The sequence below is a fragment of the Gopherus flavomarginatus genome, assembly GCF_025201925.1.
Source record: "Gopherus flavomarginatus isolate rGopFla2 chromosome 13 unlocalized genomic scaffold, rGopFla2.mat.asm SUPER_13_unloc_2, whole genome shotgun sequence".
NCBI classification, from domain to species: domain Eukaryota; kingdom Metazoa; phylum Chordata; order Testudines; family Testudinidae; genus Gopherus; species Gopherus flavomarginatus.
Window position 1 is genome coordinate 3,706,218 of NW_026114610.1, and position 26,138 is coordinate 3,732,355.

General features: G+C 49.5%; 3 non-coding genes across 3 annotated transcripts; 1 reads left to right on the top strand and 2 right to left on the bottom strand.

Moving 5' to 3' along the window:
- The first annotated feature begins 5,248 nt into the window (after nucleotides 1–5,248).
- TRNAS-GCU (transfer RNA serine (anticodon GCU)) lies at nucleotides 5,249–5,330 on the top strand. The gene has a single exon. It is a non-coding gene; the product is annotated as a tRNA-Ser (tRNA).
- Nucleotides 5,331–20,843: 15,513 nt separating this feature from the next.
- Nucleotides 20,844–20,915, bottom strand: TRNAA-UGC (transfer RNA alanine (anticodon UGC)). The gene has a single exon. It is a non-coding gene; the product is annotated as a tRNA-Ala (tRNA).
- A 1,264-nt stretch (nucleotides 20,916–22,179) lies between these two features.
- On the bottom strand, nucleotides 22,180–22,251 carry TRNAE-UUC (transfer RNA glutamic acid (anticodon UUC)). The gene has a single exon. It is a non-coding gene; the product is annotated as a tRNA-Glu (tRNA).
- Nucleotides 22,252–26,138: the final 3,887 nt, after the last annotated feature.

Genomic DNA, 26,138 nt, shown 5'->3' on the forward strand with positions numbered 1-26,138 from the left:
TGGTGATAGGCCATCACTTCACCATTGCCAAGTGGCTCTGGACTCACAGGCCTGTGTGCTCTTGGCTCCCCCATGGTTTCCAGGAAGAACCCCTGGGGTGCCAGCCCTTCTCGTGATCACCACCTCTTTGCCAGGGTCGAGCTGCAGACTCCTCCGCCCCTGGGACTGCTCCTGCAATCCCCCGGGGAACCCTGCTACTGCAAAAATCCTTCTCTCTCCCAGGGTCGAGCGGCAAGCTCTTCCGCCCCTGAGACTGCTGGCTGCAGTCCTCAGGGGGACCCTGTTACTCCAACAGTCCTTCTCGCTGGTCACACACTCCCAGAGGTTAACTGCCCCCTGAAACCGTCCCACTCTGAGCCTTCAGCATGCCTGGTCCTCATTATCCCTCCTTTGTTTTACTGCTCCCCAGTCACTTACTGCAAGCAGCGCCATTCACGGGGTGCAGTACGTCCCGCCGCTGCCACCAGTTGTCACGGAGTCCCCGGGCGATGCTCCGGAACTGCTCCCCACCAAGCCAGTCAGGACTTTGGGGAGCCTCCTCTCCCTTGGAGCAGACTTGTTCAGGGCAAGAAGCTCACACGTCTTCACCTCCTGGGTCTCTCCTTGGAGCATTCAGCATCCTCTGCCCCTCCGTGTGCTTCCCACAGCGAGTCCACCCCAGCGGGGTCCTGGGGAAGCCACCGGGTCCTGCACCCCCACTTTGCAGTCAGACGTGACTCTTAGCCAGCCAGTAACACAGAGGTTTATTCGATGACAGGAACAGGTTCTAAAACAGAGCTTGTAGATACAGCGAACCGGACCCCTCGGCTGGGTCCATTCTGGGGGGCAGAGAGCCAGACCCCCAGGTCTGCCCTCCACCCTTGGCCCCAGCCAGCTCCAGACTAACAACCCCTCCCAGCCCCTGCTCTCTCCTCAGCCCCTTTCCTGGGCCAGGAGGTCACCTGATCCCTTTGTCTCCAACACCTTCAGCTGGCACCTTTGCAGAGGAGGGGCCCAGGCCATCAGTTGCTAGGAGACAGAGTGTCAGGCATTTAGGTGCACTGGCCCTTTGCTCTGCCAGATACTTAAGAACTGCCATGGGGACACTGAGGCACCAACACAGTAATCAGAGAAAACATTAAGAACTTTCCCAGTTCGTCACACAGTGAGGTGACAAAATTTGCAGATGATCCAAAACTACTGGCTTGCTTCCTAGAACGAACGCTCCTTGAGTGGGGTGATCCACAGGGAGTAGCTCAAACCTCCAAAGTGCCTGGCCAGGGGCAGGACATTAGCACAGCAAGGGAGGGGTGTGGCAGTGACATCACAAAAGCCCTTTGCAGGACCTCAGACTATTGGTCAAAGGTGGTGGGGAGGTGATGACCTCACAGTGAGATGCTGACATCAGCCAGGCAGGAGAGGGGTGAGGGGCCAGGGAAACCTCAAAGACCCCTGTGGCTTTGCTTCAGCAAGTCTCCTTCTCCAGGTCTCTCTTTGAGGACTGAGAGAGTATTCGGGTTCACAGACGTGAGTGCCAGGAGAAATCTCTTTCAAGTTTTCTCCTTCCCTTTGCCTGATTTTATGAAAAAACAGCCATCCCTGTTTAGAAGGTAAGAGCCTCCTCGAGGTTTGAAACCTGTTCAGTCTGATCCATCTGGTGACAGCTGAATGCTAGGCATGGAAAACACGAGGTTAAGGAGGCAGAATTTTATTCCACACCTGAGATTTTGTCCCTTAGAATCACTGGGGACATTAGGGTTTGTCCTTTTTGTTTCACCTTTTCCTCTATCCATCCCTTCCTCCTTTCTCTTTGTCTTTTGCTTTTGTCCTTTCACCTGTTCCCCTCCCAACACCAAGAGTGAGGTTTGTCTGTGTGTGTGTGTGTTGTGGGGGAATGATCTGTAGCTCCCACTCTGGGAGGTCCACCCAAAAATGTGCAGCTGAGATAATGCTTGGGCAGTGATCCCCACCGGTGACCTGGGCTATCCTTTGGGCTCTGTGGTGAGAACCCTCAGCCTCCCATCCTGAGTATCTATCCTGATTGGTTGAGCAGGGGGTTATTGACAAGAAGGAGACTCAGGTCCTTGTTCTTCTCTTTTACGACCAAGTAAATAAGTCATAACCAGTCATATGTTTGAAGAATCTTGCTGCTTCTCTGCATTAATGGTCTCTGAGCAGTTCGTGATTCTCTCTAACATTGCAGTTCTCCTCAGATACTTGCTGAATAATTACTGTGCACTGTTGTTGGTCTTGAACTCTTGTGAGAGCACTTTACTCAGGTCATTCCATGTATGAAATTCAAGATCTGATGGTTAGTTTCAAAATCAGGGCTTTTGAGTCCTTTTCCCAACTCTGCCACTGACTGGCTGTGTGACCTAAGACAAGTTAATTCTCCTTTCTCAGCCTTAGCTTCTCCCTCTTTCAAGTAGGGATAATAATGATCCGGTCTTACCTACCTCAACACACACACTGTCTCTCCCCGCACACAAACAGTCTCCACACTGCAGTTGAAAGGCAGCTGGCAATCTAGTAGGATGCCCGTGGAACAATGGGATAGAGAAACCTGCATCACTGAAAGTACAGCCATGAAGACAATACACACCAGCCTTTCCTAGCTGGCAAAAATCAAACCTCCACAAAGACCGCTATGGTGTCATACTACAGCTCCCTAAGCACTCAGCCATAACCACTTAACACAGGGGCCTTTCTACACTCTGGTTCTGTTCTCACTGAAGGGGCATTTCCAATTGTTTGCTCAGACCAGCTTCCCCAGCACACTCACTGCTGTGCAGCTCTGTACGTGTGGCCATGGCTGAACAGCAAGAATTCCTGCCCATTTCCCTACTGGCTGGATCATGGTTAGAGTGTGTTTGTGGTTAATGATGTCGCTGTAGATTGTTCGTTTCCTGTTTTGGGCATTCAGACAGTCCCTTCCCCAACATATCTCCAGCACATCAGTCCCTGGCTGGGTCTCCTAGGTAGTGGAAAACATCCCTTGTTTGGTGCTGCCAAGGGGAACATGCAGAGCTGAGATGTCCCTCGGCTTGGATCAAAGGGGGATGTTGGATGGAATTTATCACACAACGCTCCCTGCTCCCCAGAGCCCCATGGGGAGAATCTAGAGAAGGGGGAGTCATTTCTCCCCTGCACTCCCAGAAGAGCTGCTAGGACTCCTTCCTGCCAGCTACTCACCCCTGGATTCATCCTCAGCTTCTGGGATCTTTCTGCTCCAAAGGCTCCAGAGGCCTGGGGTGGGGAGGGCGTCACTGCACAGTCTGAAACACAAGGGAGGTTTCTGGAATTGAAAGAAGGAGCAGAAAATGGAGAGGAAAGAAACAGAGAGAAAACGCCTCATCCCTCTCTCCTCCCCCTCCCCCTCCCAGCAAGAAATGTTATCAAGGATCAGCGTTAGGGGAAATGGTTCCCTGGGCAAAACTTGTACTTTAGCACTTCCCCATCGCCCCTGGACCATCCCCGTCCCCCTTTCCCCCCAGCTCCTGCACTCAAAACCCTTGCACCTCCTTCACCCCTATCTCCTGCCCCCTCCTGTGCCCTAACCCCTACACTGTGTCCCCTTTGCCCTTAAGTCCCACACTCCCTTCCTGTGCTACCAGCCACTGCCCCCTGCTGCACCCCCTTCACCCCTAATCTCTGCACCCCCTTCTGCACCCATATGGGGAGAGTGACCTGTGAGCATGGAGCAGCTCACGTTGCTGCTCGCTCCTCCCTGGAAGGCTGCTCCTCCGGGCACTCCTAGGAGCTGTGGGGGTGGGGTGCGGGGGCAAGAAGCAACATCACCTGAGTTCCCTGCATCCGGGTCACTTTCCTCAGCCAGGCTGCATAAGGGGAGGGCAGAGAGCAGCAGCTTCTGATGCTCCCCTCACAGCACAGCCCCGGTGGGGAAAGTGACCAGGACGCATGGAGCACATAGTGTTGCTCCTCTCTCCCTCCAATCCTCTATGGGGCCATGGAGGAGCACTGGGGCAGGGGAAAGCAGTGAGCACCTTTGCACTGGCACACAGTGCCCTTTGACCCCCTGAAGTCCTGGGCGGCTGCCGGAGGGCCCCAACCCTAAGGCCAGCCAGGCTCCCCAGCACAAACAGCAGAGAACACAGAGAGACTGGCCACACACTGAGCAGCGGTAGCCTGGGCAGCACATAATGGAGGCTCGGGGAGGCTCAGCCTCCCCAAACCTTGTGTCACCAAGAGGCAGTGGAGCCCATGACTAGGGGCCCTGGAGAAATTAGGTCCCCCTGGAAAAGTCTCCCCCATGTCAGCCCCAGGGTTGGAGGAGCTCTCACTCCGTGCTACGGCCCGGGGGCTGCAGCAGGGGCACAGAGCTTCTCTGGTCTTGGGGACAGAGCGGGGCAGGGGTAAAGGAGTGACAGGGTGGGGCTAGTGGGGGAAGTGGTGGAACAGAGGTGACATAGTGGATGGGGCCGTGGGTGGAAGGTGTGGCAGGGGGCAGAGCCACAGACAGAAGTGAGGGGGCCTAGTTCCAGTTCTGGGGCCCCTGCACTTGTTCTCCCTTTCCCTGGGCTTTGGCATCACTAGCCCCTGCTTAACATGTAGGGTTCAGTGCTCCCCAAAATGTGGGGTGTGACTCCTAGGGGGACACAGAGCAACATTCATGGGGGTACCTCGGGCTGAGCCAACCCCCATGGAGGGAGCACCAGTCAGCCCGACTCTGTCCTAGCTCTTTTCCAACCCCACCCTCAGCCTGGGCCCCTGACTGCCAGCTTGGCCTCGACCCCCTTACCCCTGTCTGCACCCCTCTCTTCAGCAAGCAACATCCCACTCCCAGCCCCAGTTTTCAACTGCGGCTCCGAGGGCCCACAGCCATGGATAAGAGGGCACAGTGTGAAATGTTTGGGGACCACTGCTTTAGGGTGACGTTCTGAATCACTTCTATGCAGTTCAATAAAAGCTATTCCTCACGCATCAGGACTGACTAAGTATGTTCTGCTGCCCTTCACTTATGCAGGAAGGATAATAACATTTCATACCACTCAGTGCTAAAGTGATTTGTGACCATCACCCGCTAAAACTGGTCATTTTGGGGAAGCGGCCCCATGATGCTGCATACCTAGGCAGAGTAGGTGTGTCTATGCAAACACGGTCTGTTCCTGAAGCCTTTCCCACAGCTGGTCACTAGGTGTGAGGGGGGAGCTCATTCAGCCCCTGCTTCCGCTTAGTATTTAAAAACACCTTAGTGTCCCTGTCTCTGCTGGCCTTAGATTTCTCATCCTGTCCATTTCCTAACATCTCAGATGAGGTGGCTGAGTGGTTAAGGCGATGGACTGCTAATCCATTGTGCTCTGCACGCATGGGTTCAAATCCTCTCCTCATTGGATGCATTTAGTCTTCACTCCTCCTTTCTAGACCACCATCTCCCCTTTGGTACAATGACAGACAAAACAATGTTGCTTCCTGCCAACAAAACCCTGCTCAGAAACCCCCTTGCTTTAAATAAAATGTCTAAATCTCAGATTTCTAAAAATAAAATTCTCAAGCCCTGTATGTCTTAGCTTTTATATCAAAAGGTAACAGCCTCATAATCTCCCCCAAACACCCTGAGATTTCCCCAAATTATTAAAATACCCCAGTTCTCAGCAAGGCCATGACAGTGACTCACAGCTAGAGTGTCTAGGCTAAGCTGTTCTGAAGGAGGCAACTTAAACATTTTCTCCCTGCTTCCCTTGGCAAGGTCTGATTGGGAAAACAAAATTCCCCAAACTGAAAATTTTCAGCTGAAAAACCAGTACTAGCTATTTGAGGACCTTGGTTTGAATGTATTGTTATTGTTCTCTTCTGATTTATGAATCAGTTTTGTCATCCAGGTGTGTTTCCAGCTGTTGATTTGTGGGGGAGAGATGCCAAGTCATAATGTCTCTTCCTCTCTTTCATAGTTTCTTCCAACTTTCTAGAAAGCTCCTTTGCTACGATGTGAGTCAAGCAGTGTCCATTGTTGCTGTATTATCTCGGTGAAGTCTGCATCGTACAAGGTTCCTGGGATAGTCCTTGGGAGTGTAGAAACCTTCAATGGGCCAGCAGTGAGTCTGGCTCCTCCCTTGTCGCACCTGAAAGGCTGGTGGGGGGCATTTCCCAACCTCATAACATATTTCTGTAATGCACACAGAGCAAACTTCATAACTTCCCAAACCAATGTGAGCACACATAGAATGCAAGAAGACATTAAGGTTCAACAGATGAACAGTTCAAGATTTTTGAAATGATACCTCACCAGGCAGACTGTGTTCAAATGTATCATCACTATATGAGAGTGGTGAATATGGGGCTTGCAGTGTGCTGCTCTGAGCACAGCGTGCCACACCTGGGCTTCCATTGCAATGGGAGCGTACCCGTAGAATCCATCTCTCCCGGGATAAAGATGGCAGGATGGCTGGCCTGGGTCATCTGACTTAGGCTCATGGAGCTAAAGCTGAGAGGTTAAAAACAGTGGTGCAGATATTTGTGTTCACACTGAAGCCTGGGTTCAGAAACCCTCACCCCTCGTGGGGTCTCAGAGGTTGGGTTCAAGTCCATATGTCTGCACTGTCATTTTATAGTCTTGCAGTCCAAGTCCCATAACCCTGAGTCAGCTGACCTGGGCTTTGAAACAGGTGACCTGGGTGTTTTAATCATAGTGTTGACATAACACTAGGATAGGTCTAGGAGCCCAGAAGGTTGGGAGGGAGTTTAGCAAGTGCAAATGGTAAAACCGCAGGGAAGTATTACCCTGGACTCATGGCAGTTCTCCATTGGTCTGTCTGCTTTTGAGGCAGGGATAATAACTGCCAGTGGTGACCTGTTGAGTGTCTTTTGGGGCACCTGCTCTTGGCTGTTGTCAGAAGAACCTTTGGTCTAGCCCAGTGTGGTTTTTTTATGGTTTAAATTACACACACAGGCACTGATAACAGAGTTACTGAACGTTTGGGAGTTAGGAGCTGGTAGGTCAGTGATCCAGTCCCCTCATGGATGACCCCCTCTCTCTGGGACAGGGGCAGGTCTGAGCTCTCACACCAAATGCTCATTGTGGTTGCCAGAATCTGTGGGCAGCTCACCTAGTTTATGCTGAGGGTTGAGTCCTGCTTTGTGCCCAGTGTCTGAGAATGAAAATCCTAAACCACCCTATGAAATAATGAATGCAGCAGGATGTGCTATTGTCCCTGCCCCAAAGCAGGCAGACCAATGGAGAAATGCCATTGAGTCCAGGGTAATACTTCATTGCGGTTTTACCTTTTTTGCTTGCTAAACTCCCTCCCAACTTTGAGGGGGCCCAGAGTCCAGTATTGAGCCTGAGCTGAGACATCTACACTGCAAATTTACCACCCCAAGGCCAAAGCCTCGAGAGCCTGAATTGGCATTGGGCAGCCCTGGGTGTTTCATTGCAGCATGGACATAGCGTAGTATTATGTCTGCACTGTCATAAACACACCCAAGTCACTATTCTGAAACCCTGGGTCAGTTGATTCAGGCTTGTGGGACTTTTGCTACAGGATTATAAAATTACAGTGTAGACACTTGGGCTTGAGCCCAGCCTCCGAGACCCCACAAGGGGTGAGGGTCTCTGAACCTGGGCTCTAGTCTGAGCCTAAATGTCTACACTGCAGTTTTTAGCCTCACAACCTGAGCCCCAGGAGTCCAAGTCAGATGATCCAGGCCAGCCGGACCACATTGCTTTTATCACATTATTGATGCCCTCTCAGGGTATGTCTACATTGCAATGTAAGCCCAGGGTTAGCAGAAGTCATGTCAGCAGCCCCAATGCATAAACATAAACCACGAGGAAAAGACCCACCCACAAATAAGCTGGGCAGTGTCCTTCTCCTTACGGTTCATAAGTCCAGCAACCAAAAGTCCTTTAACATGAGCCATCCCTTCCCTGCACCCCACTCACTGCTGTTGTCCTTAGTCAGTGCAAGCCCAGAGGTGCCTCTGTAGAGTTCACTCATAGACTCATAGATTCTAGGGTCAGAAGGGACAAATGTGATCATCTAGTCCAACCCCCGGCACAAAGCAGGCCACAGAACCCTACCCTTCCACTTCTATAACAAACCCCTAACCTATGTCTGAGTTATTGAAGTCTTCAAATTGTGGTTTGAAGACCTCAAGCTGCAGAGAATCCACCAGCAAGTGAGCCATGCCCCATGCTGCAGAGGAAGGCGAAAAACCTCCAGGGCCTCTGCCAATGTGCCCCGGAGGAAAATTCCTTCCCGACCCCATATATGGCGATCAGCTAAACCCTGAGCATGTGGGCAAGACTTACCAGCCAGCACTCAGAAAAGAATTCTCTACAGTAACCAAGATCCCATCCCATCCAACATCCCATCACCGACCAACGGGTATACTTATCTGCTGATAATCAAAGATCGGTTGCCAAAATTAGGCTATCCCATCATACCATCCCTTCCATAAACTTATCAAGCTTAGTCTTAAAGCCAGATATGTCTTTTGCCCCAGTACTCCCCTTGGAAGGCTGTTCCAGAACTTCACTCCTCTAATGGTTAGAAACCTTCGTCTAATTTCAAGTCTAAACTTCCTAGTGTCCAGTTTATACCCATTTGTTCTTGTATCTACATTGGTACTAAGCTTAAATAATTCCTCTCCCTCCCTAATATTAATCCCTCTGATATATTTATAAAGAGCAAGCATATCCCCCCTCAGCCTTCTTTTGGCTAGACTAAACAAGCCAAGCTCTTTGAGTCTCCTTTCATATGACAGGTTTTTCATTCTTCGGATCATCCTAGTAGCCCGTCTCTGAACCTGTTCCAGTTTGAATTCATCCTTCTTAAATATGGGAGACCAGAACTGCACACAGTATTCCAGGTGGGGTATCACCAGTGCCTTATATAACAGTACTAACACTTCCTTATCTTTGCTGGAAATACCTCGCCTGATGCATCCTAAAACCGCATTAGCTTTTTTAACGGCCATATCACATTGGCGGCTCATAGTCATACTGTGATCAACCAATACCCCAAGGTCCTTCTCCTCCTCTGTTGCTTCCAACTGATGCGCCCCCAATGTATATCTAAAGTTCTTATTATTAATCCCTAAGTGCATGACCTTGCACTTTTCACTATTAAATTTCATCCTATTACTATTACTCCAGTTTACAAGGTCATCCAGATCTTCCTGTATGATATCCCGGTTCTTCTCCGTGTTAGCAATACCCCCCAGCTTTGTGTCATCCACAGACTTTATTAGCACATTCCCGCTTTTTGTGCCAAGGCCAGTAATAAAAAGGTTAAATGGTTTCACCTGCCATACTGGGTGGAAAGGGGAAAATAAGAAGGCACTATACTCACTATGTTGTCTAGGGACTCACTCATTCCTCCACAGCCACCCTGTCCTAACACTGATCTAACCCCTAAATTTTAGTATTAGGACCCAGGCGCGGGCCCATTTGGCTTTCGAACCCCTGTTCCCTGCCTAGTAAGTGCTATTGAATTAAGGGTGAGTCCCTCAGTCGGGGTCTGCCGAGCACAGTTGTGCTGCCCTCAATTTACACAACAAGGATAACAACGCTTTATTTCTCCTGCCCCAAAAACAAGGAGGCTGGGAATCCAACACCAGGCAAAAGTGATCATTTCGGCAAGCAATCCAACATATTTCCAACATACTGTAAAATCCACATGCAGACTCATACACGAAACCTTGCAAGAAAATCTTCCTGAGGAGGTCTGAAGCACCTGCTGCTGGAGGGAAGCAGGGAACTGTGGGTTGGGATTGAGGGGCACCGGGAATAGGAGGGGCCTATGAGTTGGGATTGAGGAGCAGCGTGAGGAGGAGGGGCCTGTGGGTTGGGATTGAGGGGCACTGGGAATAGAAGGGGGCTGTGGGTTGGGATTCAGAGGGCTGTGGTTAGGGACAGAGGAGAAGGGTGAAGAGGAGTAGGCTCTGGCTGGGAGTGAGAAGCAGTGTGCATAGGAGGGACTGAGGATTGGGATTGAGGGGCACTGAGAAAAGAGGGGACATGGGTTTAGGCTGAAGAGCATCCTTGTTTGGAGATCCAGCAGGAAAGGGGAAAGCAGCAGGTGATTCTAATTCCTAGGGATATTCTGTGTGTTTGTATGTGTGTGTGTGTGCAGGGAAGGAACATGCTATATGCCCAGTGGCCTTTATTCCTCCAGGCTGCAAGGACAGATAGGTTGTCAGAAATTGCCCCTTCAAATCCACACACAAAAAGGCCCTTCTGAGGAAAGGGAAAATCCTGAAGAGAAAAAATAATGTTAAAGAGGACTCCAAAGAGACAGTTTAAGATCTTGGGGAGTAGTTTATCACCTGACCAGTGACTTGACCCCTGGACCTACAGATTAAAAGTCTGATGTTCTACCAACTGAGCTTGCCAGAGTTACAACGTGAAAGAGCAACTTGGTGCAGAGGAGAACTAGTAAAGAAAACAAGAGTGGGAAACAGTAGGGAAAACCTGCTGCTCTCTCTGGCCTGGTCAACACTACAAGTTTATATCTAATTTAACAGCATTAAATAGCATTAACCCTGCACCCGTCCACACAATGAAGCCCTTTATATCGATATAAAGGGCTCTTAATACCGATATCTGTACTCCTCCCCGACGAGGGGAGTATTGCTGAAATCGGTACTTGCCATGTTGGATTAGGATTAGTGTGGCCACAATTCAGCGGTATTGGCCCCCTTTGAGCTCTTCTTGCAGAGGCAATAAAGTCAGTGTTGTTTCAAATTAATGCATTTTTTATTACTTCGTCACACAAACAAGGGGACACTGCCACAGTAGCCCAGGAGGGGTGGGGGAGGAGGGAAGCAACGGGTGGGGTTGTTGCAGGGGCACCCCCTGGAATGGCATGCAGCTCATCATTTCTGCTGGATGTCTAGGGCTCTGACCGGGAGCGGCCGTTTGCCTCTCTGGTTCTTTAGCAGGCTTGCCTGATAGTCTAGACAGGACTGACTCTCCTTTTAGACAAAACACAAAGAAGGGAATGACCTGGGGAGTCATTCTCATTTTTGTCCATGCGCCCCAGGCCAACCTCACCGAGGCCGGCCAGGAGCACCCATGACAGCAGCAGACGGTACAGTATAACTGGTAACTGTCATTGTCAACTTGCAAAGCAGCAGATGGGATGGTATGGCTGGTAACCATCTTTGCTAATTTGAAAAGGCAAGGGGATGCTGCTGTGTAGTGCTGCAGTACCGCGTCTATCAGCATCATCCAGTAGTCATACGGTGACGGTGAAAAAAGGCTGAATGGGCTCCATGGTTGCCGTGCTATGGCGTCTGCCCAGGCAATCCAGGGAAAAGGGCGCGAAATGATTGTCTGCCATTGCTTTCACGGAGGAAGGACTGAGTGACGACATTTACCCAGAATCACCCACGACACTGTTTTTGCCCCATCAGGCATTGGGACCTCAACCTAGAATTCCAATGGCTGGGAGATACTGCAGAAACTATGGGATAGCTATGGGATAGCTACCCACAGTGCAACGCTCCAGAAATTGACACTCGCCTCGGTATATGGACGCACACTGCCGAACTAATGTGCTTAGTGTGTCCGTGTGCACTCGACTTTATACAATCTGTTTCCAAAAACTGGTTTCTGTAAAATCAGAATAATCCCGTAGTGTAGACATACCCTGTGATTAACGACTTTGGGGGCTAATTGAAAGGCTGATGGTTCAAACCCAAGTGAAGATGGAGATGGTTTTTTTTAGTGATGAGAATCCAGTTCATTTTAATGGGCAGAAAATCTCCTCAATGCTTGTCTAGCCTCATTGGGCAAGCATAAGTGATACTTTCACCAGGTGCATTGGCGGTATAGTGGTGAGCATATCTCTCTTCCAAGCAGTTGACGTGGGTTTAATTCCCAACCAGTGCAGTGATATGATGTTTTCTCTGCTGGGAATTAGTTTAATTTCAGTCACATTGTATCAGTTTAGCAATGGAATGAAAGAATCAATGTCCTGCAGGTCATTCAACACACAATGGAGGAAGAAAGGGGTGAGACTATACAATGAGCAGGTGGAGTTATCCTGGTATTACAATATTTGGTTCATTTTTTTTAAAAACTTCCTTTACTTCCCTCTCCCTTTTAGACTCAGAGTCTTTAAGATCAGAAAGGACCAATGTGATCATCTAGTCCGACCTGCTGCACCTTACAGGCCAAAAGACCCCCCTCCCCTCCTGTAATAGACCCAGTAGGGGAGGCAGCACTGTGCACTGCCCCTACCCCAGGCAGCAAATGGACGACCTCTGCCCCCCTCCCCTAATGGGTGTGCAGAGATGTGCCAGCAGCACTAAGGTGGCTCCCTGCCCACTCTGTCTTCGTCCCTCCCTGTCACTCCCAGAAATGGCCAGCATGTCCCGGCATCCCCTGGGGCGGGGGGAGTGTCTCCATTCATTGCCCCTGCCCCAAGTACCAACTCCACAGCCCCCATTGGACAGGAACTGCAGCCAATTGGAGCTCTGGGGGCACCGCCTGCAGGCAGCGGCACACAGAGACCCCCTGGCACGGCCCACCTAGGACCTGCTGCCGCTGGGTTGTGTGAACCAGTCACTTTGGGAGCTGCAGTGCCCGGGGTAAGCGCCACCCCTCCTGCACGCCAACCCGCTCCCCCAGCGCAGATCCCGCATCCCACACCCAAATTTCCTCCCAGAGCTTTGCTTGTTTTCCTTTCACCCAGAACCATCCTTCTTCTCCTGCGATGCAAGTAGCCATCCCTGGGAAGCCAAGAGGTAGGCACAGGATTCTACCTCCCAGCAGCCAACGTCACCTCCCCAGGCTTTTCAGGCTTTGCAGAACAAATGGGCTTAGCTTCTGCCCTGCCTTCCTCAGCTAGACTTTCCTCTTTTGCCCCATTCCTGCCTCACTCCCTCCTTTGGCAAATCACACAAAGGAAGCCAGCAGGAAGAGCCCGCCGCCATAGGCCAACCTCCAAGGGCAGAGGAGACCAAGCCACAAGGCTTCAAAAGGTGACTGGCCAAGGTACTCTAGCTTTCACCTGCTGATGCTAAGGCTTTTTCCCAGCTCATTTCACCACCCTCTGTCCTGCAGAGGTTGAGCTTATCACAGCTGTTACCCATTACTGGGCCAGCTAGTAAGCGTAGGGAGGACTAATGACCCACCAGAGTTTGGCAGAAAGCAGCACATTTATTATACTGACAGCTAAGTTCAAAAGAAGAAGCGGGGGTGTCACACTCACACTTGCATACTCATGCTCCCAGGACAGGCACAGCACTGGAGATGTCAGGATTCTGCAAGGTCAGTCTCCCACAGTGCAGCTATGGACGGTGCGATGAAGGTAAGTCTTCCTGAGGCACAATGAAATACAACGCAGAGAACCACTGGCCAGGCGGTCAGGCAAAGGGCATTCACTGGAGGTACAAGCTTGTGAGTGACTCCTGAGCACGTGGCCCCTTCTCCTTTTAAGGACCTGCACCTAATGGCCTGCGACTAGAGATGACTTGGCTGCATCTGGTTGGTCATGCTCCACTTTGGGCAGTGTCCATGCTCTGGGTGTGTGAGTGCTGCCTAATTAGAGTCCCAAACACCTTGTCTACCTGGAAGCTCTTCTGCCCTTCTAGCTGTTCAACCAGCCCATTCATCCCACAAGCATTCCAGGAGTGGGAGGGGGAAAACCACTTCACAGATATTCAGAGAGGGAGAGGAGACAAAAGCAGGAGGGAGGGAAGTATAGCACACCTATTGAGCATACAGGTTATACATTGCATAGAAATCACTGCTGCTCCTACAACAGCAGGGACAGGCCAGTAGGAGCTGGGAAAAGGAAGCCATCATGTTTCTGCCTGGTTTTAAACCAGAGACCTTTTGTGTGTTAAGCAAACATGATAACCACTACACTACAGAAACTCTGTTGCAGTGTTTTGCCCCTCCCTTCATAAGAACATAAGAATGGCCATACTGTTGTAATATTGTGACTTTTAGGTCTGTAATCAAGTGACCAGGAAGATTGAAGTGTTCTCTGACTGGTTTTTGAATGTTATAATTCTTGATGTCTGATTTTTGTCCTTTTATGCTTTTATGTAGAGACTGACTGGTTTGGCCAATGAACATGGCAGAGAGGCATTGCAGGCACATGATGGCATATATCACATTGGTAGATATGCAGGTGAATGAGCCTCTGATAGTGTGGCTGATGTGATTAGGTCCTATGATGGTGTCTCCTGAATAGATATGTGGACAGAGTTGGCAACGGGCTTTATTGCAAGGATAGGTTCCTGGATTAGTGTTTATGTTGTTTGGTTGCTGGTAAGTATTTGCTTCAGGTTGGGGGGCTGTCCATAAGCAAGGACTGGCCTGTCTCCCAAGATCTGCGACATTGAGGGATCATCCTTCACGATAGGTTGTAGATCCTGGATGATGCACTGGAGAGGTTTTAGTTGGGGGGCTGAAGGTGACGGCTAGTGGGGTTGTATTACTTTCTTCGTTGGACCTGTCCTGTAGTAGGTGACTTCTGGGTACTCTTCTGGCTCTGTCAATCTGTTTCTTCACTTCAGCAGGTGGGTAGTGTACTTGTAAGAACGCTTGATAGAGATCTTGTAGGTGTTTGTCTCTGTCTGAGGGGTTGGAGCAAATGTGGTATCTTAGAGCTTGGCTGTAGACAATGGATTGTGTGATGTGGTCTGGGTGAAAGCTGGAGGCACGTAGGTAAATATAGCGGTCAGTATGTTTCCAGTATAGGGTGGTGTTTATGTGACCATTGCTTATTAGCACTGTAGTGTCCAGGAAGTGGATCTCTTGTGTGGACTGGTCCAGGCTGACATTGTAGGTGGGATGGAAATTGTTGAAATCATGGTGGAATTCCTCAAGGGTTTTCTTTTCCATGAGTCCAGAAGATGAAGATGTCATCAGTGTAGGGCAAGTAGAGTGGGGGCATAAGGGGATGAGAGCTGAGGAAGCATTGTTCTAAGTCAGCCATAAAAATGTTGGCATGCTATGTGGCAATGCAAGTACCGATAGCAATGCTGCTGACTTGAAGGTATACATTGTCCCCAAATGTGAAATAGTTGTAGGTGAGGACAAAGTCACAAAGTTCAGCCACTAGGTTTGCTGTGACATTATCGGGGATACTGTTCCTGACAGCTTGTAGTCCATCTTTGTGTGAAATGTTGGTGTAGAGGGCTTCTACCTCCATACTGGCCAGGATGGTGTTTTCTGGAAGATCATCAATGGATTGTAGTTTCCTCAGGAAGTCAGTGGCATCTCGAAGATAGCTGGGAGTGCTGTTAGCATAGGGCCTGAGGAGGGAGTCTACACAGCCAGACTATCCTGCTGTCCGGGTGTCATTGCCTGAAATGATGGGGCATCCAGGATTTCCAGGTTTATGGATCTTGGATAGCAGACAGAATACCCCTGCTGCTTTTTTGGCCTGCTGCTTCTCTGTCTGGGATGTTTTTATCAGCCCTGGCACACAAAAATGGCATCATTGTGAGCGCCCACGAAGGCAAGATGAATTTTGGCTGCCTTGCTCAGCTTGACTTGCTTCCTCACCCCATTCCTGCCTTAGATCCTGGGTCACCTGGTGGCTGAAGATGGTCCATTGTCTCAAGCGGTGCAAGAGCCTGACATAGTGCCCCTGGGCAGCCTTTGCTCTGCACATGCCGGCCATGTACATTTGCAAATACTTTAAAGTGCCTGTCAGTAAGTTCTGGGGACAGTTGCTCACCTTCAGAGGAAGCTCCCTAAAATTGGCCTGTCTCACCCAGTGGTACATTGATCTCTGTTCAGATTGAGCCAAAGTGGAGGGGGAGCCTAGCTGCTGTGGCCGCCGCTGCTGTGAGGGCAGCCACTGTTGCGGATGAAGCCATCCTACAAGCACCTTCCACCAAGCCACCCACTGAAAATCCTGTAGGGTGTAAGGTGAGAGTAGAGGAACACTAGAGGTGGGAGCCTCCCTCTTCCCTCATCATCGGCCATCCCATACCCGGTGCTGCACCCAGTGGGGTAAAAATAATACAGCCATATCGCAAGAGACAGTTGCGTTCTTTGTGGTTGCCCCACCATTTCCCTTGGGTCTGACCTGCCTTCCAGCTCAGCCACCACTGAAAATTGAAACACAAAAAAGTAGAGCCGTACAAGGCTTCAAAGCCCACTAAACCCAACCCCGCTTCTAATATGGCAGAAAAGCCACATGTCTCTTGACTAGGAAGGGACGTCCTATTGCCCCACAGGAAGTGGAGGGCCCTGGTGTTCGGTCTCAGCAGCACTCATGGAGCAGGGGGAAACACATGGCTGAGGAAATTCCTCACAGCCAAAAGATAGGTCTTGAGCATCACAACTTTGTAGGCTAATGACAAGGTCCACTTATGCCACTGGCTGAGCCTTTCCTCACAGGCCAGCAACCGCTTCTCCCAGTTCGCGTTCCCCACATCGTCCCCACCCGAATGGTAGAAGGCCCAGCTCATCAACCTGTCCACTCTTGCAGCCCTCCTCTTCCACCCTGACTGATAGGAAGGAGTATTGAGCCTCCCTCCCTTAGGCTCTTCAGCATTCCTGGGGACACCAACACTGCACAAGTGACTTTGGGCCAGTAGGTGAACCAATAGGGCTGCCTCCTAGGCCAGGCTGCAGCCCAGCTTCAGGACTCAGAGGAAATGCAGCTCGCATCCCTACCTACAGGACTCCAGGCACAGCCAGGCTTCTGGATCAAACATCCCCTCTTGTGCTCAAGTCACAACAGCTAGCGCGCAAAAGACAGACTTTCATGGCCTTTGAGAAAGCAAGACAGAGCCTTGGAAGACCCAGTAGGGTTAGGTGCCACAGGAATTGCTCTCAGATCCCACTGAGACTTCAACTCAGATAGCAGGATTCAAAATCCTGAGTGCTGGACCTTACACCATGGGAGCAATAGGGAACACCCAGACCTCTGCTGAGTTCTGATGAGGATGACCCTGTGTGGGCAACCCTGCATTTGCTCATCAAGTTGTCATGCAGCAGTTTGCTGCAGCTCCCAGAGGCCTTTCTTAATCCAGACTGAGAGGCCAGTGAGCATGTGATGAAGTTCCCCCTTCAGTCCTATGCAATACATGGCCCTTCCTAGGAAAGGCCAAGTAATGAAAAGGAGAAGCTGAAGTCAAGGAGCGTCCTCAAGAGATGCCTTCTGAAGATCTTGGAAGATATTACAGGGAGAACTATCTTTTTCACTGACCTGAACCGTAGACCCTCATATTAAAAGCCTGATGCTCTACCAACTGAACTAGCCAGGTTCACATGTACAAATGGCAAATTTCATGCAGAAGAGAAATTAGTCATACAAATGAGGGCAGGAAACAATACAGAAAACTTGCTACTCTTGCTTTCTTAGCAGTCCTAGCCCCAGCCTGCTCCTCCATCTGGCGCCCTGAGGCCTTATTCTTTCTTTAGTTAAATATCAAATCCAGGAGAAAACACAGTTATACAGAAATGTCATTGGAAATACAAAAATTAAAAAGGAAAATGCAATTCCCATCACTGTAGCATATCTGGGCCATTCCTGTATCAAGAGCACCCACTAAGGTCCCTGTGTGCTTACAAGAAACCTGGAGGAACTCATACCACAGCCTGAACATGAAACTCAACTGCTCCCAGGTGCTGCAGTAAAACCCTTTCCCAGCTGTGAAGTTGCACCCATAGGATTTTATGAAAATATGCTAATGAGTGTGAATATAAAGTAACTGAAATATGCTTCATGCAAAAGGTCTCTTGTAAGGTATCATTACAAAGCTTATAATCTACTATGTGCGTTCATCCTATTTGTACGAACCGATAATTCCTGTATCTGAAACTAGAAATATGAAATATAACTCTGAGGTCCTCTTGTAATGATGCAAAGTGTGGGCCATTAATAGTGGTTTGGACTCTTGATGGCTCCCATTAACCAGGACAATTGACTGGAGATGGCTCTGTCCTGCACCATCTGTGAGTCAGGCCAGGAAGAATGAAGGCTTGGGGTCTCCCAGGACATGTGACCATGTCACCTGGTACAGGAATCCATCTTAAACCTGGGGCTTTTCCCCAGGAGAGAGACAAAAGTTTCCTGCCTCGTAGCAAAGCTGTATAAGGGGATGGAACAGAAGAAAGGTGAGTGCAGTCATGAGAAATCCCCTAGCTACCTTGAGCTGGAACAAGGACTATACCTGGTGAAAAGATTGTGACCAGACAAGAAATAAGTCTAGTCTGCAAAAGAAGAGTATTGGAAGATCTCTGAGGGTGAGACTTGATCTGTATTGAGTTTCATGCTGTATTAGGCTTGGACTTGCATGTTTTTGTTTTATTTTGCTCTATGGAGAATACAAATGGCACAGAGAAGGAAAAGATAATACCATAGAAAAGTCTCTGTGTGCGTGTGTTAGATGGGTGGAGGGTGTCTAGAAACCACTCCCCTCTAGTTTCTTTTCTCTGTTTTCCTTTGGAGAATCTGAAGCAGGGAACAGAAGCCATTGCTACCACCTCTGAGGCTTGAACTCATAATCTTCAGATTATGAGACTGACACACTGTCAACTGCACTAAGCAGACTTGGTAAAGCTTTAGGCTCTGTGCATGTAGGACCCTCCTACATCGGTGACTGGGGCAGGGAAGGAGCCAGGGGTGTGCTGGAAGAAGCAGGGAGCTCTGGTGCCCACAGACCTGTCCTGGCAGCTTTCTCAGCAGCAGAGAAATCAATTTGCCCTGCCAGTGAACAATCTCCTGGAACTAATGGCAGCACAGGGGGGATGTTTCCAAGCTGTGCACCTACTGCCACATTTTGGAACTTACTCTCCTTTTCCTAGCAGGGCACTTTCCATGGGAATTAGGCAAAGCAAACTACACAGGTAAGAGGAACAAGCTGGGGAAGGTACATGGGGAACAGAATCCAGGGCTCCAGATAAGGCCTGAATTTATAATCCCAGCAGCTTGCCCTTCTGCACTAACCAATTGCACCACTGCAGATGCTGTTTAGATGGATTTGGGAAGCAGGCAGTTCCCAGTCTCTGTGGTTCACACCTTTGCTGGTAATTGAAAAGCAGCTGGTTCAAACCTAATACAAGATGCGGCTTTTCAGTGATGAGACTCCAGTACGTTTTAACAGGAAGAAAATCTCCTCTCTTCTGGTTTAGCCCCATTTGACTCCTTCTGCCCATCTTCTCCGCGCCCCCCAGTCTCTTTCCTTCCCCACTGGGGCCATGCAGAGAGGAGCCGCAGTCAGTCTCTGTCACAGAGAGTCTGTATCCTAGAAACGGAGGGAGGGGTCACTCTAAAACATTGATAATGGGGAGGAGAGGGGTGTGCGTGGTTAGGAGGAGAAAGGATGGAGACCTAACAGTGGGGCCAAGAGAGATTCCTCCAAACAGGGGAGATCCCCTGCTGCCCCCCATCTGCGGGAAGAACAACTGTGTGTGGGGGGTCTCCACATTCTGTTCCCGCCCCAAGAGCCAACTGTGGCAATGGGAGCTGCAGGGCTGGAGTCTGTGGGCAGCAGTGCTCAGAGATGCCCCCAGCCATCCCACTTAGGGGCTGCTGCCAGAGGGGGGTGCAGGTTTCTTTCGAGAGCTGCCCGAGGTAAATGCTGCACCCTTCATCCTCTCCTGTACTCTCAACCCCCTGCCCCAACCCAGACCCCACACCTGCACCCAAACTCCTTCCAGGACCCTGCTCCTTGCACACTCTCCTGCACCTCAACCCCCTGACTGAGCCCAGACTCTGAACCCAAACTCTCTCCCAGATCCCAGCCCCTCTCCCTCCCACACCCAAACTCCCTCCCAGAGCCTTAGGCAAGTGTGGGGAGGTGGGGCAGGACTTGGTCCCATTCTGGGCACCACCAAAAATTATACAAACCTGCCGCCTCTGTCCAGCCCAACCTTCTGCTGATACACCTCAGCCCACAGCCGTGCAGGGTTTGAAGCTTCCATTGCTTAAATTCCAGGACACTGAGGGATTTCAGCTCCACTTTGCCCAGAAGGAATCTTCACCCCACTAACAACCAGGTTCTTGTCCATGGGATCACTGTTAGGGGGACTGGGTCCCTCGGTGTCTTTTCTCTCTCTATGACAGGCCAGGGTGCAATAACTGGGGCATCAGAGCACCCAGGACCTTCTGTGGGGCTGCCATTCCCCTTCCCCTTCTCTGGTCTCATCTGTCATTGACTCCAGCCTTTTCTCTATCCATCGTCAGTACTTCCCAAGCAAGCTGCACTCACCTCAAAAAGACATAAAGTCCTGTGGCACCTTATAGACTAACAGACGTATTGGAGCATAAGCTTTCGCAGGTGAATACCTGCTTCGTCAGATGAACGTGGCGGAAATTTGCAGGAGCAGCTATAAATATGCAGGTACGAATCAGTCTAGAGATAAGGAGGTTAGTTCAATCAGGGAGGATGAGGCCCTCTTCTAGCAGCTGAGGTGTGAACGCCAAGGGAGGAGAAATTGCTTTTGTAGTTGGCTCGCCAGGCACAGAATTCCCACCGCATTCATCCGATGAAGTGGGGATTCACCCCTCAAAGCTTATGCTCCTGTACATCTGTTAGTCTATAAGGTGCCACAGGACTCTCGCTTTTTAAAAATCCTGGTTAACGCAGCTACCCCTGTGATACTCAAAAAGACAGTGTCCGATGTTGGGTGTACATCACTGACCTCTCTCCTTTCAAAGCACTGACTGCCCCTCTGTTTCCTTGCCTCTCAGTCTGAGCAGATGGGACCTTTCCCTCCAGTGCTGGAGGATTCGCCCTTCTCATCTACCCTTGTCCCAAGCAGCACAGTGAGAGGGAATCTTAAATGTACCAAGGTGACTTTGGAGCAGAAACCCCCCAGACCTTCCATGCAATTGGCACTTGCCCCTCACTGAGCAGGACTGAAACTGGTGGGCCACATCCCCTCTGGGCATGAGCAAAGCATCAAGGTGAAAAAATGAACCTGGAGATGCTGGGGAGTGAACCCAGGATCTCATACATGCAAAGCATGTGCTCTACCACTAAGCTACATCCCCAGATGGGCTGTGTTTGCTATGGGTTATACTCAAAGCCTTCCTGTCCTCACTCCATCCAGTGACCTATAAGCTTCACAAGAAGCCCATTCCCCTCTCTGAGGACCAGGCCTGCTCTCCTGGAGGTTACTTGTTCATAGGAGTCACTTTGCAGCAGGGCAAGATTCTATGTGTGGGGCAGAGAGAGTTTGTGCCCTGGACTCAGGGGGCAGAGATACAGTCAGCCCTCTCCCCTGCATTGGGTGGTGGAGGTGCTGCAATCCCCTGCTGTAAGATCATTGTGGGGTATGCTGTGAGCAGCTCAACACCTCACCCTGGTGGCAGAAGTGGGGTGGGGAGTTCTAGGTGTTTCCACCTGCCTGTGAAGTCCAACTTTCCCCAGCACATTCACTGCGGTGCAATTGGGTCACTGTTTCCATGGCTGAACAGCAAAGAATCACTCCCAGTTTCCCTTCTAGCCGCAGCAGGATTAGCCTGTGTCAGTGGTTAATGAGGTGGATCTGGTTGTAGATTGTTATTCATTCCCCACCTTGACAATTCACACAGTCCCTTTCCTAATCAAATCCCCAGCACCTCAGTGATCCTGGTAGCAGGGGTTGGGTCCTGAGACTTTGAGGGTCCTTTTTTCCCTTCACCTGGAGTGAACTCAGCTTTTCCCCCATCCCAGACAATCCATTAAATAACAACAGGGGCATACAGAAAGAGGGGAGGGAACATCTCACTGCCAGGGCTGGATGTGCCCAGGGCCCCAACTCTTCCATTGTCTCCATGGAATTTGGCCCCCTGCTTTGCACAAGGGACAGAGAAAGATCTTGCTGTTTCTGTGGCTGTGCAAGGAAAATTGTGCTTCTCTATGAAAGAGAGGAGGGAAATGGCCCCATGATGGGATAATATCCTCAGGATTAAGACCTAAGGACTCAGGCTGAGAACTGATAGAACTCCACTCATCTGGGATTTAACAAATTGTCTTCCATGGAGCAGGGCCAGATCCAGCATTTTTGCCACCCCAGGAGAAGAAAAAAATAAAAAAGCTGCAATCAGCAGCAGCTCTACCTCTGCCACTTTTGGCAGTGAGTCTTTCCCTCCAAGGGGGACTGAGAGGACCCAATAGCCACAGAAGCCTCCCCATTCCATTGGTCATCTCTAGTGCCTGGAGCCAGCCCTGCCATGGAGACACTGGGAAGATGGAGAAATCAGGAAACAGCCACAGATTTATTTACATTGCAAGTGAAAAATAACTGAAGCGTTTTTTTAATTGAAGTCACTTTTCCCTGACTGGGAATTGAACCCAGGCCTTGGCAGTGAAAGTGCCAAATCCTAACCACTAGACCACCAGGGAGCTGATAATGTTGCTTTTTTTCTCACTTATGCTACACTTTCTTAGTCTACTTTCTATCCACTTTCTGAAACCACTCCATTGTCCACTCCCTGAGGGGTTAAGAACAGAGAGTACAGGAACCCCTGTACTCTGGGTCACAACCTCAGCCCAACACAAGCCACTGAAATAAACTCTAAGGATGCTTCCTCCAGCAGGATCACAGAGCCACGCAAAAAAAACCCAGGAGGAACAATCCTCCTCTGTCTTCATTTACCCCATCGCAACCCTCTCAGCAGCCGACTCTTGCAGGAAGGACACTCAGATGATAGGAGCTCTGGCATAGAGACCAAGGGAGGGGTGTTGCTTCCTCTCACTGTGAGCTGATCGCAGTCTGACTCCGTGGAACAGGGCTCTGAACTTTGCCATCTTGCGTGTTCCGAGAGCAGAGCTCCCTGGACCCTTCTGCTGAGAGCATGGTGATTGCACAACAGCTGCAAGGCCTTTTTCCCTCTCCTTGTCCTCCTTGGCTTCCCCAGACTTTCCTCACAAATGGTTCTATAAGGTGCTGAAGGGATCTAAGGACCTGCAGGTTTCCCTCACCCATCTCTTAAAGCAAACAGTGATTCCCTTCTCTGACACTCCTGGGTCTGGGCTTCTTTTGAGTTTTTCCCAAGGGGGGGCCTGATTCCCTGTGAAAATGTGTGTGTGGCACCAGCTTGTCTGCCCCCTCTCTGGGAACCAAGAAACTTTTTCAGACTCTCCCCCACTAGATGAGTCCAACAACACCTCCCCTTGGTGGGAGAATCCTAAATTCTGACCTCCAGCCCTGGTTGCTCTGACCAGCTGATGGCGGCAGCATGTTAAATCAACCCCAGCTCACTGGGCTAGAAAGCAGCATCTAAACAGCCTAGTGACAGCTTTGGTTTGCTCGCTGGAGACATAACAAACCAGGAAAGAAGGCAAATGTCAGGCTACGTCTACACTACAGGATAAATTCGAATTAGCTTAAACTGATTTTATAAAACAGATATTATAAAGTGGATTGTGCGCGTCCACACTAGGAACATTAATTCAGTGGTGTGCGTCCATGGTCCGAGGCTAGCGTCGATTTCTGGAGCAGTGCACTGTGGGTAGTTACTGTAAAATAATGACGCCAATAACGTCGATTTGCGTCCACACTAACCCTAATCCGATATAGAAATATCGATTTTAGCGTTACTCCTCTCGTTTTGTAGGAGTACAGAAATTGATTTAAAGAGCCCTTTAAATTGATATAAAGAGCAGTGTAGTGTGGACGGGTGCAGCGTTAAATCGATTAAACGCTGTTAAAATCGGTTTAACAGCGTATCGTAGACCAGGCCTCAGACAGGGAACCTCAGTTCACACATAAACACCTTCAGGGCACCTTCTACATTGCGACTGGGCAGTTGACTGACTTTAAATCTAGTTAGCTCTGTTGGTAGAGCATGATACTCTTAATCCCACCGTCATAAATTCAAGCCCCATGGTAGGCGGTTGCAACAAACCTTAGGTGTCACTCTTCTGCTAATACTCACAGATCAAAATGAAACAAACTCTCTGTTCTCTTCGGCAGGTCATGTTTCTTCCTCTCTCTTAGCTTCAGTAAAACATGAAGAGAGACCAAACTGACATTTGCATCCTATGTTAAGAGGGTATTTTCTCCTCTTCCATTGTACCCTAGGCAAGAAGAGAGGATAGTAACCATTTAACGGATGATTGCAGAGGGAAAAGTTTGGTCTTTATAAATAGGACAATGATCAATTGGTCTCTATGTCCACTGATGGTAGGACAAGAAGTAATGGGCTTAATCTGCAGCCAGCGAGATTCACGTTAGATGTTAGGAACAGCTTTCTAACTCTGAGGGTAGTTAAGCTCTGGAATAGGCTCCCAAGGGTGTCTGTGGAGTCTCTGTCCTAGGAGGTTTTTAAGAACAGGTTGAACAAACCTCTGTCAAGGATACTCTGCATATACTTGGTCCCATAGACAACCTGCTCTGGCTCTGGTTCCCTCCTTCTGCTCCCTGCCTGGGCCGACTGCTGTGGGCACTTGATCCCACATGCCCCCAATGCATCATCTCTGCTTGACCCTGCTTCAGCAGAGAGGGCTGGATTTCATGACCTCTCCAGGGCCCTTGCAGCCGTACAGCTCTATAATTCGATGCCATCGCAATACAATACAAACAACAACAAAAGTGGAAACACCCCAATCTAACATCTAACAATTCAGCGTGAACTGACATTCCACAGCACAAAGTGACAACACGTAGGAGTGCAAAGCCCGACAATTCAGCATCATGCAAATGAACACCCCATGGGGCAAAATGACGCACTGCAAAAGAGCTCAGCTCAAACCAGTGCAACACAAGCCAGTGCAAAAACCATACAACATGAAACAGTGCATCAGAGTGCAAAGTGACACTGTGCAAAACAGCTCAGCGTGGAACAACGACACAGCACAAACCCACACAACAGAATCATATAGAAAGGTAGGGCAGGGAGGGACCCTGAGAGTCAGGACCAAGTCTCCCTAGGCCACACTGACAAGTGTTTGAAGAACAGGGAAACAAAGGGCACCACGAACTTCTGTTTTTTGGATGAGTCAAGAAAAGGGAGCAGCATTGTCCCCCTCGGGTAGCCCCTGTTCAATTCCAGGTCAGAAAACAAAACTCTTCTGCAAGAATATCCAAAAAATGTTGTGTTTCACTTCACTTCAGAAGTACAGTTGTGTGGCAATTAAATGATGACCCTAAAGTTTCATAAAAGTGTGGGAAATACGGATGTATTTGAGAAAATGGCTTGGAATGAAGGAAGACAAAAAATTGATGGGTCGAGAGAACAGGCCCTGTTTCCCCCTGGTTTGGAGCTTCTCTCACAACTACTGGAAGAGAAAAGCTAAGCAAATGGTGTTCTATTGTTCCAAAGGAGATTGAAGTGAGGCCATTTTCTCTAGATAGAATTAATGGTAATATCAGGAGTGGGATGTGAAATCACATCTCTATGCACAGACCAGAACAGCCAAGGGATCGGAAAAAATTTTTTTTATAACTAGCACTTTAGACCAGTCCATCATCCTTATACTACAAAGAATATGACTTATCAACCCTAGTTTTCATTAATAGTTGATGAACTCTTTAGGGCGGTCGAGATGGCACATCTCTTTCAACTCCTAGAGACCTTCTACAGCACAGCTGATTTTTAGACACACTCACCCGGACCTAAAGTTACACATTTCCTGGAGCTCCATGAGTTCTGTGGTGTTGTAATCTCCCTGCTCACGTTTTAAGTGAACAAACGATGGGTGCTGGCATTCTGAGAGAGTAATGGTGAACCTCAAAATCCTGCCCTGGGGGCCAGACAGTTAAGCAAGCAGCACCCACAACCTCTACCATGATAGCATCCTGTCTGGGAATAATTCACTTACCAATAGCTGAGGTGTGAAATCCTCATTTCTTTGTTGTTCTATCACTGTAGTCCCCACTTTCCTATTGCTTGTCTGTATAATCTCTGTCTGGTTCTGTGACTATTTCTATCTGCTGTATAATTAATGTGTTGGGTGTAAACCAATTAAGGTGGTGGGGTATAATTGGTTAGATAATCATGTTACACTATGTTAGGATTGGTTAGTTAAATTTCTGTAAAATGATTGGTTAGGGTATAGCTAAGCAGAACTCAAGTTTTACTATATAGTCTGCAGTCAGTTAGGAAGTAAGAGGGGGAATGGGAATTGGGGTAGGGGAATTGGAATTATGTTTTGCTAAGGGGGGGAATAGGAACAGGGAAGGGGAACAGGGACACAGGCAAGCCTCTGTGGTGTCAGAGCTGGAAAGGGGGTGTCATAAACAGATAGCTAAGGGTTAATGTCTCTTTCACCTGAAGCACCTGACCAGA